The 15,498-nt window shown below is 38.3% G+C and overlaps 2 long non-coding RNA genes across 2 annotated transcripts in view; both read right to left on the bottom strand.

Annotated features, from left to right (window-relative positions):
- LOC140600265 (uncharacterized) overlaps positions 1 to 11,291 on the bottom strand; it is a 90,063-nt gene extending 78,772 nt beyond the window's left edge. The window contains exon 1 of the long non-coding RNA XR_012003485.1: positions 11,215 to 11,291. This is a non-coding gene — a long non-coding RNA (uncharacterized lncRNA). The remainder of the gene's footprint in view (positions 1 to 11,214) is intronic.
- Positions 11,292 to 11,489: 198 nt separating this feature from the next.
- The window catches only part of LOC140600263 (uncharacterized), a 75,951-nt gene continuing 71,942 nt past the window's right edge, over positions 11,490 to 15,498 (bottom strand). The window contains exon 4 of the long non-coding RNA XR_012003481.1: positions 11,490 to 11,539. This is a non-coding gene — a long non-coding RNA (uncharacterized lncRNA). The remainder of the gene's footprint in view (positions 11,540 to 15,498) is intronic.

Below are 15,498 nucleotides of genomic sequence, written 5' to 3'. Positions count from 1 at the left end.
AAGTTGCTAAAAGAGTAGATATTTTTTAAAAGGCAATATTTTTACTTTTAATACCTTATAATGGAATCCAGTCATTAATAGAATTAATTCCCCAAACAAAGAATACAGCAGCAATTTAAAGGGGGAAAATGCCAGGTTTCCAAGGTAACAATAAACCTGTTTAAGGTGGGCATTTCCTCAAATGGTTTCCATATGTGCAAGGATCACCACCTACCTGTAGATGGCAGAAGTCAGGGATGATTTTTTTTTCATCAGGGACTTCTCAGTAAGGACTCAAAAAGGTTTTATTAAATAGGAGCTCATGTTAGACAACGTGTTCTTGCTTTGGTTTTGTTTTTACTGTTCTCCATGATGTGTCATTCGTTTTGCTCTCAGAATTATAGTCATTTGCAGTCAATGAGTGTGTCTGTGAGAAAGTGTAAACCTTAAGGCAAAATGCTTGAGGTGGACAGTGTAGGAAACATGAGAGGGAATCAGTTGTAGACTGCATTCCAAATACCCCAAAATACCAAAAAGGCTGAAAATAGGAAAGTTATCCAATCCACCCTCATCAGTATGTTTGGAGGGAAAAAGTGAGGCCTAGAGAAATGGCTTAATGAAAAGCAAAGTTTGGAATACAGGACTATCAACCCATAGTTCAGTGTTCTTTATGCCTTACCATATTGCCATGTAAAAGTTTTCTGGAGCCCAATTCCTTCTTTGCAAGTTATGTAGTGTGCGCGTAAGAATGGAATCCTAGCATGAACAGTAAAATAAGCAGTTCCCATACTTTCAGATGGATGGTAGGTGTCTTTGATTATCCTTATTCTGGTCTTTGCCAAATTCTCTGGTCTAGGAGAGAAAAAAAGTCCCATGATATTTCTTTTTTAAATTCTTAAAATAAGGGATGCCTGGGTGGCTCAGAGGTTTAGCACCTGCCTTCTGTCCAGGGCATGATCCTGGAGTCCTGGGATCGAGTCCCACATCGGGCTCCCTGCATGGAGCCTGCTTCTCCTCTGCCTGTGTCTCTGCCTCTCTCTCCCTCTGTGTCTGTCATGAATAAATAAATAAAATCTTTTTTTTAATTCTTAAAATAAATTATATGTGCTATATGGATAAATTTAGAATAAAAAGTTATCCAATAGTATAGGATTTTATATTAAACTGGTACTTGAAAAAATATTTTCAGTAGCTTCCTAGTTTCTTTTTTTTTTTTTTTTTGCTTCCTAGTTTCTAAATTTAATCAAGAGCTAATTTAGAGGATAAATTAATCTGAGGAACTTTCCCCAAAAATGTGCTTATTTAATCACAAAATTTATTAAAATATTGAAAACTTTTAAATCTCTTATTAATATCAAATCATATTATTAAGCTGTTCTGGAAATAAAAAGAAGTTTAAGTATAGATTGAAGACAAGAATAAAAGGGTAGAGAAACACTTCATTAATCTTCTACTACATTTTAATCATCCCAGAGAATAGTAAAATGTTGTTATATGTAAAATAGCCAAATGAAGCTAATCAATTTATACAAAAATGAGAAAGCCGCGGAAAATGTCTTTCTATAAAACTATAGTACTAGTTTTTAAATGATCAGTTTCTGTTTTTAATTTTCTTCTAATTTTCAGAACAATAATCTGAATATATACTCTAGGAAAAATTATAATTAGATAAGGCTCATTTTCTTAAAGTTATCCATGTTAGATCTGAATGTGAAGAGTTGTCAAAAATAATCTCAAAGCAGCTGTTTCCAATTATGCTTATTTTGACAACTGAAAATAAGTAAACAAACCAAAAATAGCTTAATATTTTAACCAATGTAGCTCCTTAATACTAAACAAAATAATTATGCTTTATATTGGTATAAAATTTAAGAAGCACATTTTAATGTTTAAACAGGAATGAATTATTTTTTACGTTATGCAAAATTAATCCTTATACAAATTTGAGTAGATGATGTACAAAGTATATTTTGATAAACAAAAATTCCAAATCCTCATCAGAAAAGGAGATATTCAAATTCACTCAAGCATTCATAAAAGTTTCCATCATATTTGATATTTGAGGGAAGAGTCAAATATAATGTCAATACAAATAATAATATAAATATGACTTGGATCTCCTAAATATTCTCCATTCTGCTAAAAGAAAATTTCTACCTACCTTCCTTCTTTAAAAAAATAAAAAAAATATAAAAACAACAACAAAAGACTTTATAAGTATTTTAACTGTTTAGAAGAAAATTTTTTTCATAGATAGAAACGAGGTATAAATAATATAAATGAGGCAGAAAGAGGAAAAAGAGAAGAAATGTGAACAAGACTTGTCAAGCATGCAAAAGTCTGAGAATAATACAGTGAAAACAACACAGGAATCTGGGTTTTTCTCATCTAAAGTGCTATGTAATATTGGGGGCACCGTTTAATCTTTATATTTTTTGGTCAAAATAAGGACGCATTCCTCCTTCATTACAAATCTGTTTTGTCCTTCAAAGCTTGCATTAAGGGATCCCTGGGTGGCGCAGCGGTTTAGTGCCTGCCTTTGGCCCAGGGCACGATCCTGGAGACCTGGGATCGAATCCCACATTGGGCTCCCAGTGCATGGAGCCTGCTTCTCTCTCTGCCTGTGTCTTTGCCTCTCTCTCTCTCTCTGTGCCTATCATAAATAAATAATAAATTAAAAAAAAAAAAGCTTGCATTAAGACTTTTTCATATTAGACAACTCAAAGGAGTTAAGTGATTGTCTGCCTTTAGATCAGGGCGTTATCCCAGAGTCCCAGGATGGAGTCCCACATCGGATTCTCCTCAGGGAGCCTGCTTCTCCCTCTGCCTATGTCTCTGCCTCTCTCTGTGTGTGTATCTCTCATGAATAAATAAATAAAATCTTAAAAAAAAAAAAGACCTTTTTATGGAAGTAAGAGGAACTTTTCTCCATAGAAAACAAGTAAGGGGATCCCTGGGTGGCGCAGCGGTTTAGCGCCTGTCTTTGGCCCAGGGCGCGATCCTGGAGACCCCGGATCGAGTCCCATGTCGGGCCCCCGGTGCATGGAGCCTGCTTCTCCCTCTGCCTGTGTCTCTGCCTCTCTCTCTCTCTCTGTGTGATTATCATAAATTAAAAAAAAAAAAAGAAAGAAAGAAACAAGTAAGGATTCCAAGGCAACTTTGACCATAAGCATGAGAGCCTATAAAACCCTGGAAGGACTGCTTGCTCCCAGATACCTGTCCAATTATCCTGACATCATCTGATATTTCCACTAATTTGTTACATTAGCAGTTTCTTTGGGGATAAGGAATTAATTCTAAAAGATTCCTATTGTAAAAGTGTAAAATGTTATATTGATGCTAATATTTTTCCAACCAGCTATCTACCTGTATGTGGCTGTGAGCAAGTGTGTATACGGGAAGCAGACCCAATTATTTGAGGTCAATGGATATCCCATCCTTCCTGTGGATGGTAATGATGAGGAAAAGATCCAGAGCATGGGGTTTTGCCAAAAGTCAAATTTGTGAGGGCTCTGAGGGTGGGGGTCCTTAAAGCCATGTGGAAACAACCATGTTGTACCAGACACTTGGGAATAATAGGAGAACCGAAAAACTACATTTTCCTACTTCACCATTTGATCTCCCAAATAGTTTCCATTGCCAGAAGTATTCACAGTATTATAGCATGTTGAACGTGCCAGAAGAAAGCAACAGGTTATAGTACTGTAAGATTTATGCCTTTCCACATTTGGTAAAATGGGCTGTTTCTTCATATATCTAGGCCTTGCTTTCTGCCTCTGAATATTAGTCCTGCTTACCCAAATTCCTTATCTGTCTAATTCTGCAGCAAGCCAGGCATAAAATACAGGACCAGGGATCCCTGGGTGGCGCAGCGGTTTGGCGCCTGCCTTTGGCCCAGGGCGCGATCCTGGAGACCCTGGATCGAATCCCACGTCGGGCTCCCAGTGCATGGAGCCTGCTTCCCCCTCTGCCTGTGTCTCTGCCTCTCTCTCTCTATGTCTGTCATGAATAAATAAAGAAAATCTTTAAAAAAAAAAAAAAATACAGGACCAGTCAGGACCATTCTACCTGAATATTAAGCAATTCAGGCTAGAGGGCAGGAGGAAGCAGGGATTAGCCATTCTTGTATATTTCTAAAACAAAAATGCCATGACTTCCTTTATTGGAAATGTCAAGCCATCCCATGGACTAACATTAGGATCAAAACCAGATGATTATCCTGCTTTTCCCAAGAAAAAACTACACTCTATTTCATTTAAAAACCAGAATCTAATTTTTATCTTGAAAAAAAAAAAAAACAGCTCTTTAAAGTAAATATGTCCCTCAAAAGAAAACCACCTAATTTGCCTGGGTAGAGGGGAGGAAAGGAATAAAAAAGGAAAAGAGAAATAAGTTGGGGTTTGTGTGAAGGATAAGTAATTTGAACTCTGGACATGGACATGGATCTTTACCATTAGTAATTGTTCTGCTATTCCGGGGGAGAGCAGAGATGAAGCTAGGGTTGAAAACAATTCAGGATTGACCAGAGATGAAAGCACTAATTCCAGTGCGGGTGGGGGATAGGATTCAAAATACTGGAAAGCTTTGTTTTCCTCACCCTGTGTCTTGGAACCGCCAGATCAGAAGTTGGCAACTCTATATTAAACATCATAACAGCTGGGATGAGGAAACTCTTCAGAGAAGGGCCACCCCAAAAGTCAGGAATGAAAAAATGCTAGAGGAATAAACACAACAAAATCCCTCAGGAAAATATATCTGACCACTGGGTGGGTATCAGCCTTGTGTCATATTTGGTATGCACTGGAATTTTTTTCCTTTAAAATGAAGACTACTTTTCCTTCGAAAAAGTTGCCTGTTTTTTAGGTAATCACCCATCTTTCACAGAGAACCTCAATTCTAAGTATATATTGCTCATAAGGCTTTTTTTTTTAGGAGAAACAAAAGCCCAATCCCTTAATCTAGAGTTTAAAAACACTACCTGTAAAAGTCACTAAACAAGAAAAAAAGGAAATGTTGAACAATTTCTCCTTTGGGGAGAAACAGGTTGGTTTTCTACAATGTCACTGACCCTGAAGAGCATATAAGACTATAGTAGAAGCACAACAGTTATCCTACCTTCATTCTGCATCGCTTTTCTACCTCTCCGTCTACTTAAACTCCTTTCCCTGGTTCCTCAGCATCTAAAATTCTGTCACGGTTCCCCAAAAATGATAACCTTCTTTTTTTTAACCACAGAAAAGCTATTTCTACATAAGAGAAATTTTGCACTAAACATGGCCCTAAATGTTCATACCTTTTGCCTTCACGTTTTTTATTGATCCTCTTCCCACCCTTTCATGATTTTTTTTGCCCATCATGTGGTATGAAAATTGAGAACACTTAAAAACTACAAGGTGAGGTCCTAACTCATGAGCAGACAGTCAGAAGACCCTGGAAAATAATGTTGAAACATGATCAAAGTCAAGGGCAGAAAGAATATCCAAATAGGCAACAAATTATTCAGTTCCTTAACTGAGCTTTTTAACATTAAAGAGAAAAACAAAAGATTTCATAATATAATTTGTGCTATTCCCTCATTGAACAATGGATTCTCTAAGTATACATAAGAGAAAATACTAGAATGTATTGACTTTAGGTTGCAGCATGAGTAGATGTATTTTCTTCTCTATACTAAGGAAGAAATAGATTTCAAGTGCAATACATGACATTTGTGTTAGATTTTTTTTTTCTGACTTTAGGGGAATAAGTTACTGGAATATAGCCCCAAAAGACCTCCTCTGGAAACTTTGAAGAGTCTAAGCTAGTTATTGGACAGGGCTTCCTGGAAAAACTAGGTGAGAGCTTCTTTAAGCCAGGGACAGGCTGCATAGAGTAATATATTTGAACACTGGCTTGGCAGTCAAGCATATTCTGGGTGTGAATTCTGCTTCTACCAGTCACCATATTGGTGATCTCAGGCAAGTTGCTTAGCCTCTAAAAGCCCCAGTTTCTGGGCTATGAAAATGAAGGTAATGCCAATCTCTTCAACAGGGTTGTTGTAAGAATTAAATGAAGCAATGTAAGTACTGGCATATGAAATGCAAATAATGATAATAAAAGGAGGGCAGCCTGGGTGGCTCAGTGGTTTAGCGCCACCTTCCTCCCAGGGCGTGATCCTGGAGATCTGGGATAGAGTCCCACGTCAAGCTCCCTTGCATGAAGCCTGCTTCTCCCTCTGTGTCTCTGCCCCGCCCCCCTCTGTGTGTGTCTCTTGGGGAGAAACAGGTTGGTTTTCTACAATGGTTGGTTTTCTATTTATTCTATAAATAAATAAATAAAATCGTTTTAAAAATGATAATAAGATAATAATAGCTAAATAATCTAGTGATTACCAAATGCCAGGCACTCTTACCCACTATGCAACCTATTACTGCTATACTACTGCTATGACTACTACTACCATACATTATTTATCAATATATCCCCAGTACCTAGCACAATGCCCACCATGTTGTCATTCAGTAAATACTTCTTGAATTAAATTAAATTTCTCAGCATTACTTAGACTGAGATAGGCAAGAAATGAACAATCCAGTCAACTAGGAATTGTATCCATATTCACATATTTATCAAAAAGCATGACTATCATGTTTCATTGAATTTACTTGTTTTTTTTTAATTTAAATAAACTGTATGGAAATTTGGGTAGCATAGACTCTAATATTCATGAATGTCTGCAGAAAATAAAACTATAGACCAATTTTGCTTGTAAATACCCTCAGTCATGAGTGAGCTTAAAGATAAGACATGTAGCATTTTGTCATTTCATTGAGAAGCAGATTTGAATCACACAAAATAGGAAATCAATATATGAGGACCAGTCCTAGAGATGTGCTTGGTATGTGCCCCAGGAGAGGGCACACTGAGAAGGAAGCTTTGCCCTTTGCTAGATCCATTATCATAATAGTAACTCTCATAAAGCTGTGGAGGAAAAGGCTTTTTTGTGGAATAATAGGCCCCCAAATCAGCCAATGCACAGAATTATAGTAGTATTCATGAATTTGGGAATTCTAAAAGGACTTGGGACAAATTCCTAGTAGATGTCAAGGATATACCATACAGAATGTGATAACTGTGAGAATTAAAATCAGACCACCTAAAAGCAATTCATTTGGAAGACCATATAAATTCTCAGAAATTCAACAAAAAATGCTGGTGCAAAGTTTCAAAATCCAGTTCATCTTTATCTTATCATTTTTCTAAGTGTGATATGTTCATGATTCCCTGTTTAATTACCTTAGAAACTTTTTTAAAAACCTTTAGAATAGGGACTCCTGGGTTGCTCAGCGGTTGAGCATCTGCCATTGGCTCAGGGTGTGATCCCAGTTTAGGGATCGAGTCCCACATCAAGATCCTTGTGAGGAGCCTGCTTCTCCCTCTGCCTATGTCTCTGCCTCTCTCTGTGTCTCTCATGAATAAATAAGTAAAATCTTAAAAAAAAAAAAAACCTTTAGAACATTTTCACATTTTCTAAAATAGTACAAGCAATGAAATGCCAAGCTTACCATAATAAAATATACATACAGAAAATATGAAATTGCTTTGCATTATAACATTAACCATATTACAGAGTAAATATTATGTTCTTTTAACATCTAAGAGTAAACTAATGGCTCAGAAACAACATGTGTGATCTGACTAAATTAGTGTTACTATGGAAACTTGATATTTTCAATTTCCCAACCCTTAAGGTCAATTTCAACACTGCAATATGCTGTTTTCCATTTTGCTGCTATAGTTCAGTACAATAGAAAAGCATGCTGCAAATCAGAGTTATTAAAGACTCTAAACTAAAACTGAGAAATAAGAGTAAGAAAAACTATATTCTTCTCTTAAAAAGTTCAGTCATATGTCATCTATGGTTCATTCCATAACCCAAGTCCTCATCTGGCTTGTCTTTATTTTTCCCAACAGTTTGCTGGCAGATTCACAAACTCAAAATAAATAGAATTTTTCCACTATCTAATTCTGAATTTGGCAGGGAAACTCAATGATGAATCTATTCCTACCTCAAAAAATGTTTTCTTTTATACATTTCACTCACTCATACTCACTCAAGACTGTAGATTAGAGAAATAACAACTTCAGTGTGTGTGTGTGTGTGTGTGTGTCTGTGTGTCTGTGTGTTAGGATTGGGAAGGGGATTCTATCATATATGTCTCAAGAATAAATCAAAATACAAATCCAATCCTGGGCAGCCCGGGTGGCTCAGCGGTTTAGCACCGCCTTTGGCCCAGGGTGTGATCCTGGAGTCCCACATCGAACTCCTTACATGGAGCCTGCTTCTCCCTCTGCCTGTGTCTCTGCCTCTCTCTCCCTCTGTGTCTCTTATGAATAAATAAATAAATTTTTTAAAAAAAAAATACAAATTCAATCCTAATATCTGAAATTTCAAATAGGAATAATCAATTTTTTCATCAGTTCCCTTCTTGGATTCCTTCTAGGCATATGAGGAGAAATCTCATAGACTATCACTATGAAGAGGATATTTCCGCGTATCCTAAAGGAGTAAAGTCTCCTCACAATAGTGGGTGGTGCTGCAGCCTCATGACTTCATTTACCCCCCAGCTTGGTTCTTTAAAACAAATACTTCACAGCCTACACAGACTTCTCACCTTCTAACTTGCATAGAACTTACAGTAGTAAAATAATTTAAACAATAATTTTTATTATTTCCTTCACCATACACTGGTAAGTGAAGGGTTATTGCTATCTAAAAAGCTTTCCTTACTCATTTTTTCTTACTTTTTCAAGTTAAACTTAGTCCCAGTTACAATCTCTACCTACCAAGTCTACCTTCTATTACAAACCTTTTCAAAAGAGTCTTAAAAGCTCATTCATTTTAATTTGGAAATAATGCCAGGGAAGTGACACAACGTGAACCACCCTGTTTGTTTCATGTAGGTGCCTAGAAACAACTTATAATTTCTATTTGGAAAGAGACAAACCTGGGTTATACATGAACTTTTACTGTGGAATCTGTTAGCTTTACTTTTTCAAGCATCACCTTCAGTTTATGTGAGGAAATCTGTCCCCAGGGCATTATTTTAAGGAGATTTGTGGATTTATACTGCCTAATGCCTCCAAATTAATTTTACCAAAGCAATTTTGATCATTTCAGTACCTGACTCAAAAATCCTCAATGATCCTCTTTCTTTCTTCATTGCCCACGGGCTAAAGTTCTAAAAGGCTTTCAACAATCTGGCAGCAATTAGTGCCTGGGACCTCACTTCCTACCCTCCCTACACAGACTCTGTCTTCCAACCAGGGCAAGGAGCTTACAATTTGTGTCCAGTGGGTTATGATGTGTGGTGTGGACCAGGGAAAGCTATGTATTATATTCTAGCCTCTTTTTTCAATGAGAGTTTTACTGAAGTTATCCTATTCTTTCTCCACAGTTCCACATTGGTTATGTTGTAAGTGGACCCCTTAGATCAAAACTGTGAAGAACGGTATCCATACCTGATGGAGAGGAAAGAACTACACCCAGAAATCCTGGACTTGGAGCTTGAATCGGACTTTGGATTGTCTACCTTTAGACAAAGGTTGTAACTGAATGTAACAAGTAGGGAGGAAGATATGTATGGATGCTGAGTAGCCAGAGAAAGACTATAGAGGCCTCTCTGGGTACCTCCCAAACATATCACCAACTCCTTTCTGTAGAGCAACCATGCTGTTTAAATGGCAGCAAACCATACCTCCTGCTATAGGTGGATCCTAATTTGTCTACACCAACATTGGCATAACCCAAACCTATGTCATTCAGTAGCTGTTATTCTCCTGGCCACTGTGATAGGCCTGTAGATGTTGCAATCAGAGCAAATCTGAGAACTTTTTACAATTGCTAAAAGAGGCAACTCTCCTCCTGGTTATGAACAAGGAATCATATAGTCTAGATGTGGTAATCAGACACTAAGATGGCCTCCAATGATTCCTGCCTCCTAATACTCACATTTTTGTATAATACCCCTCTCACAGTGTCCCAGAGTTGGTCTGTATGAACAATAGAATAGGGAAGAAGTGACGGTGTGTCACTTCTGAGATGATATTACAACATCCTGGGTTGTCTTTCCTCCTTTTCTCTTTCTTTTTTTCTTTTTTTTTTTTTTTTTCCTTTTCTCTTTCTTTATCTCCTTCCTTCTCTCTCATCACTTGTTCTGGGAGAAGCCAATTGCTACTTCATAAGAAACCCATAGATAGGCCCATGTGATAAGAAAGTGAAACCTCCAACTAAGAGCCATATGAGTGAACTTGGAAGTAAATTCCCCAGCCCCAGTGAAGCCTCAGATGACCACAGCCTGGCTAACATCTTGATTGCTGCCTTCTGAGAGACTCTGAGATAGAGCTACTCTGCTAAACCATGCCTAGATTCCTATCACACAGAAACTATGAGGTTAAGTTTATTGCTTAATCCATAAATTTTGAGATAATTTGTTATGCTGCAAGAGATAACTCATGCACTTGAGGAATCATCTTGCAACTAGCAAGAACAAACACCAAACTGAAGATAAAGAGAGGGCTATGAGGGTCACAGAGAAATGGGACTACAGCCCTTATTACAGCACCCCTGCAGCCCACTTTATATCTAGTTCTCTATAGTTACATAAGCCAATAAGTAAGTGTCCTTTATTTTTAAGTCATTTTGAGAGAGGTTTCCAATACTTGCAAAGAAAAGTTGGCTAATGCAGAATTTATTGAGGGGACTCAGTACCTTCAAATGTGACTTTCAAACCACCCTGATCTCTGCCCATTTGCTCATATAGCAGCCCTTTGTCTCTGCTCACTTCATTCTTACAAAACTTTTCAAGCCTCACCTTTTCTGATCTGATGACCACTGCAAGAAGGTTTCTAGGCAATCTCAATCCAGACAGTACTTCTGCTGTCATTTCTGTTCATTTGGCACTTGTAATACACTCTCCCATCTTTGATGAGTATATGTTTATCTAGATTGTAACCTCCTTGGGCAGCCCTGGTGGCGCAGCGGTTTAGTGCCGCCTGCAGCCTGGGGTGTGATCCTGGAGACCCGGGATGGAGTCCCGCATCGGGCTTCCTGCATGGGGCCTGCTTCTCCCTCTGCCTCTCTCTTGCTCTCTCTGAATGAATAAATAAATAAATCTTAAAAAAAAAAAAAAAAGATTGCAACCTCCTTGAAAGTAGGAACCATTTTTATATACTTTTAATTCCTATGGTACATACCATAGAAGGCACTTGTTAAATATTGACTGTTTGATTGACTCCATCAGTCAGGATTCTTGATGCAAAAGTTGGCTTGGGGGATCCCTGGGTGGCGCAGCGGTTTGGCGCCTGCCTTTGGCCCAGGGCGCGATCCTGGAGACCCGGAATCGAATCCCACATCGGGCTCCCGGTGCATGGAGCCTGCTTCTCCCTCTGCCTGTGTCTCTGCCTCTATCTCTCTCTCTGTGACTATCATGAATAAATAAATAAAGTCTTTAAAAAAAAAAAAAAAGTTGGCTTGGAATCTGAGATCTTCATTCTGGTAGGTCAGATGCCAAGATACCTACTGGAGAAAAAGGAATAATCAGAAGAAAGGAGGAGGCTGCCATTTTGCTGGCCTATATTTTCTCCATTTCATCCCTTGCACACACAATAATGAAGGATTTTAAAGATGCTACTTGATTCCTAACAACATCATCTCATAAAACTTTCTGCATGTTTGAAAAGGATGGCAAGCTGTTCAGGTAAGCCATGGTCATTACATACATTTTTGGAACATATGTAATGTCCGTTCTAAACAGTCTGAATTCAGAGTACAACTTCCAACCCTTAACAACATTCTGGGCAGCTCCCGCAGTTTTGAAATGACTATGTTAAAGAAATCTAGTCCTGGGACGCCTGGGTGGCTCAGCAGTTAAGCGTCTGCCTTCAGTCAAGGGCATGATCCTGGAGACCTGGCATCGAGTCCCACATCAGGCTCCCTGCATGGAGCCTGCTTCTCTCTCTCTCTGCCTGTGTCTCTGCCTCTCTCTCTCTGTGTGTGTGTGTCTCTCATGAATAAATAAATAAAATCTTTAAAAAGAAAAAAGAAATCTAGTCCAATTTAAAACTTCACTTGCAGCTCCTCCCTTTCTGTAGGTCAGACATTTGTGACTAGGACCCGGACTAGTCTTCCCCTCCACTTCTCTGCTCTTCTCTCTAGAGTGATGAGCTTAAAGTTTGGAGCGTCTAGTAGAAGCAGAGATAGAAAGGGACAAGTGTCTATTTCAGTGCTGCATTGTGGCCTTCTCTTAGCTGATGCTGCTTATTGGCCTCTGGGCAGCAGAGTCCTGGGATCAAGTCCCATATCGGGCTCCCCACAGGGAGCCTACTTCTCCCTCTGCCTGTGTCTCTGCCTCTCTCTCTCTCTCTGTCTCTCATGAATAAATAAGTAAAATCTTTTTAAAAAAATAATAGGGGAAGGAGTGGAAGTATATATGGGAACTGTTACTTTCTGCATCTCTGCAAATGGTCCTCAGGGCACCTTCAAAGGGGAAAACAGTACTTTCTACTAAGCCAAAGACACGACTCTAATAACATGTCCATCTCCCCTCATCTAGTGAAAAAGTGGATAGGACATGAGGACTGGTTCAGTCTCAGATGATGATGGGCAGGGGGCAGGGAGGAGGTTTCTGGGGGGAAACAGTTTGTCTGACTCATCATCACATCCTGCAGGTGATATTTCTGGTCCCCAATATTTAGAATATAGTGTACTTTATCCTTAGCTTTGCTCCCAGTTGCCAATTGCCTACTCAACACTCTGAAACCCATAGCAAATAAAGGGAACTTAAGTCTGTTGGAAAAAAAAACAAGATTCTTGCCTCTCCTTGTCAGCATGAGCTAGCACAATACTATTATGGTAGTCTTAATTCTCCATATTTTCTCACCTGCAACATGAGAATACTATTTACTTGATTAATCAGTTTCATACACAACACAAGCTAAAAACATAAGATCATGTTAATTTTATTCAATATTTATCTTGTGTCTCTGGAAGAGCATTCAGTGAAAAAAATATGCCAGTTTCTTAGCACTGATTTACAATCCCAGCTTGTCATGTATTATGTATAAGGTTTTAGGACTCTTGTAAGACTTCAATGTGATCATGCATGAGGAGGTCTTGGCATAGAGCAAGTACTCAATTAATATTATCCATCATTATTATTATCATCTCTGTGACCTTAAACAAGTCATTTAAGCTCTCTGAGTCTTCATTCCCTCATTTTTAATTGAGGATAATAATGGAGTTTTGAAGATTCTATAAAATCATGTTATCTGGAAGCAATTGTAAATTTCTTTGTAAATGTTAGATATTGTCTATGAAACAAGAACATTGGACCTTTAAAGTATTTTCCTCTTCTAAAATGCTATGCAAGGACGCCTAAGTGGCTCAGCGGTTGAGCATCTGCCTTCAGCTCAGGGCATGATCCCAGAGTCCTGGAATCTAGTCCCATATTGGGCTCCCCGCAGGGAGCCTGTTCCTCCCTCTGTCTGTGTCTCTGCCTCTCTCCGTGTGTCTCTCATGAATAAATAAATAATTTTTAAAAATAAATTAGATAAAATGCTATGCATTTATTATTTGGTATTATGAAGAAGAAAAGAAAAATGTTCACTTTGCAATAGAGTGTGTTGCAACAAAAGCTGTCTCATTCTATCCATGAACTCACAATTTCCACAGAGTGTAGGAGACTGCTCTTCTCTTCTATTATTCTTTCAATTTTTATCTGTTCCCCAAAATATTTCACTTCTTCAATGTATACATTTCAAGCACCTTCACATAACTTAAAATGGAAAGGAAATTACTTAAGAGGCAGTGGAAAAGTACCAAAGGATCGGCCAATAAAACTTAGTCATAGGGGTGACTTATTCCAATTTCTAACATCTAAGACACTGGTGGGAAATTTTCTTTCTTCCATCCTGCTTTCAAATATGAACATTAATGCCATCACAGAGATATTAACTCTACTTTAGAAATTCCAAATCTTACCATATTCCTTGACTGCTGAATACAGCATAAAGTATATTCAAAAACTAAAGCTTTTTTTTTAATCTATTTAATTTACATTCTTTGGCCAATCTGTCAAAAATATCTGGACTGCTCAGCCAACTGAAATTTGAAAGAACTGTAAATCTAAGTGCAATCTTTAAGTAAGAAATTGAAACAAACTCTACTATGTCTGCCTTTAAGGAATAAAATAGTAGTTAACATATTTGGGCTACTTAAGACATTCAGATTCACAATTATTTCTAATCATTAAGCTTTAAAATGGGAGGTTTTCTTGACAACAGAATCAATATCAAGTTTGAAAGTTGGAGCTTCACTGAAAATTTGCAAGTGGCTCTATCTATCAATCAAGCGAAATAAATGGTCTGGACATATTTACTTGGCTCTTATTAATTTCAGAAGGGTCATTACACACACCTTTTATTTAATACATGAGATTCCTTGGGAGGAGAGAAGCAGAGCAGATAAAGAAAATGTGATTCAAAAAAAAAAAAAAGAAAATGTGATTCAGGGATGCCTGGGTGACTGAGTGATTCAGTGTCAGCCTTTGGCTCAGGGCGTGTTCCTGGGGTTCTGGGATCGAGTCCCACATCAAGTTCCCTAAGAAGAGCCTGCTTCTCCCTCTGCCTGTGTCTCTGCCTTCTCTGTGTCTCTCATGAGTAAATAAATAAACTATATATATATATATATATATATATATGGTTCAGTGAAGGTCAGTGACTTACTCAAGATCATAGGAACTGGTAAAACAGAAAGGAAAACATGGGTCCTCCTGATTCCCAGCCCAGGGACCCTCCCACCACAACAGGCTGTTTTAAAAATCCATGGAGTTGGGGCAGCCCGGGTGGCTCAGCGGTTTAGTGCCGTTTTTGGCCTGGGGAGTGATCCTGGGGACCCAGGATCGAGTCCCACGTCAGGCTCCCTGCATGGAGCCTGCTTCTCCCTCTGCATGTGTCTCTGCCTCTCTCTCTCTCTCTCCTTCTCTCTCTCTCTGTGTCTCTCATGAATAAATAAATAAAATCTTAAAAAAAAAAAAAACATGGAGTTCTTTGAAATCCCAAGAGAAACATCTTACCTATCACTCTGCCATTTATAAGTTAAAATCGTGTCAGTTAAAATCACTCAAGATCATGTCTAGCATGGAAAAGTGCTTACAACAGTTTTCATTTGCTCATTCAGTCATTTCAAAACTATTTGTTGAGGATACACAATGTGTCCAGCATTGTGCTGGCACTTGGAATGCAGTTGTGAATAAACTAGACGTGGTTCCTACAGTTTAGTCATGGAGATAGATACTACTCACATAATCACATAGGAAATATATCACTAAGAACTAGAAGTAAGTCCAGAATGAGTACACCATGCTTTGAAAGTGTTTAACAGAAAGACCTAGCCTCATCCGAAGCATCAGAGGTGGCTGGGATAGGAGAAATGGGTGGGGAAAGAAGGAGTATCCTAGACCATGGAAGGACACACAAGTC

Source organism: Canis lupus, chromosome 11, assembly GCF_048164855.1.
Source record: "Canis lupus baileyi chromosome 11, mCanLup2.hap1, whole genome shotgun sequence".
NCBI classification, from domain to species: domain Eukaryota; kingdom Metazoa; phylum Chordata; class Mammalia; order Carnivora; family Canidae; genus Canis; species Canis lupus.
The sequence above is the reverse complement of the archived record's forward strand: the minus strand, read 5'-3'. Positions and strand labels throughout refer to the sequence as shown.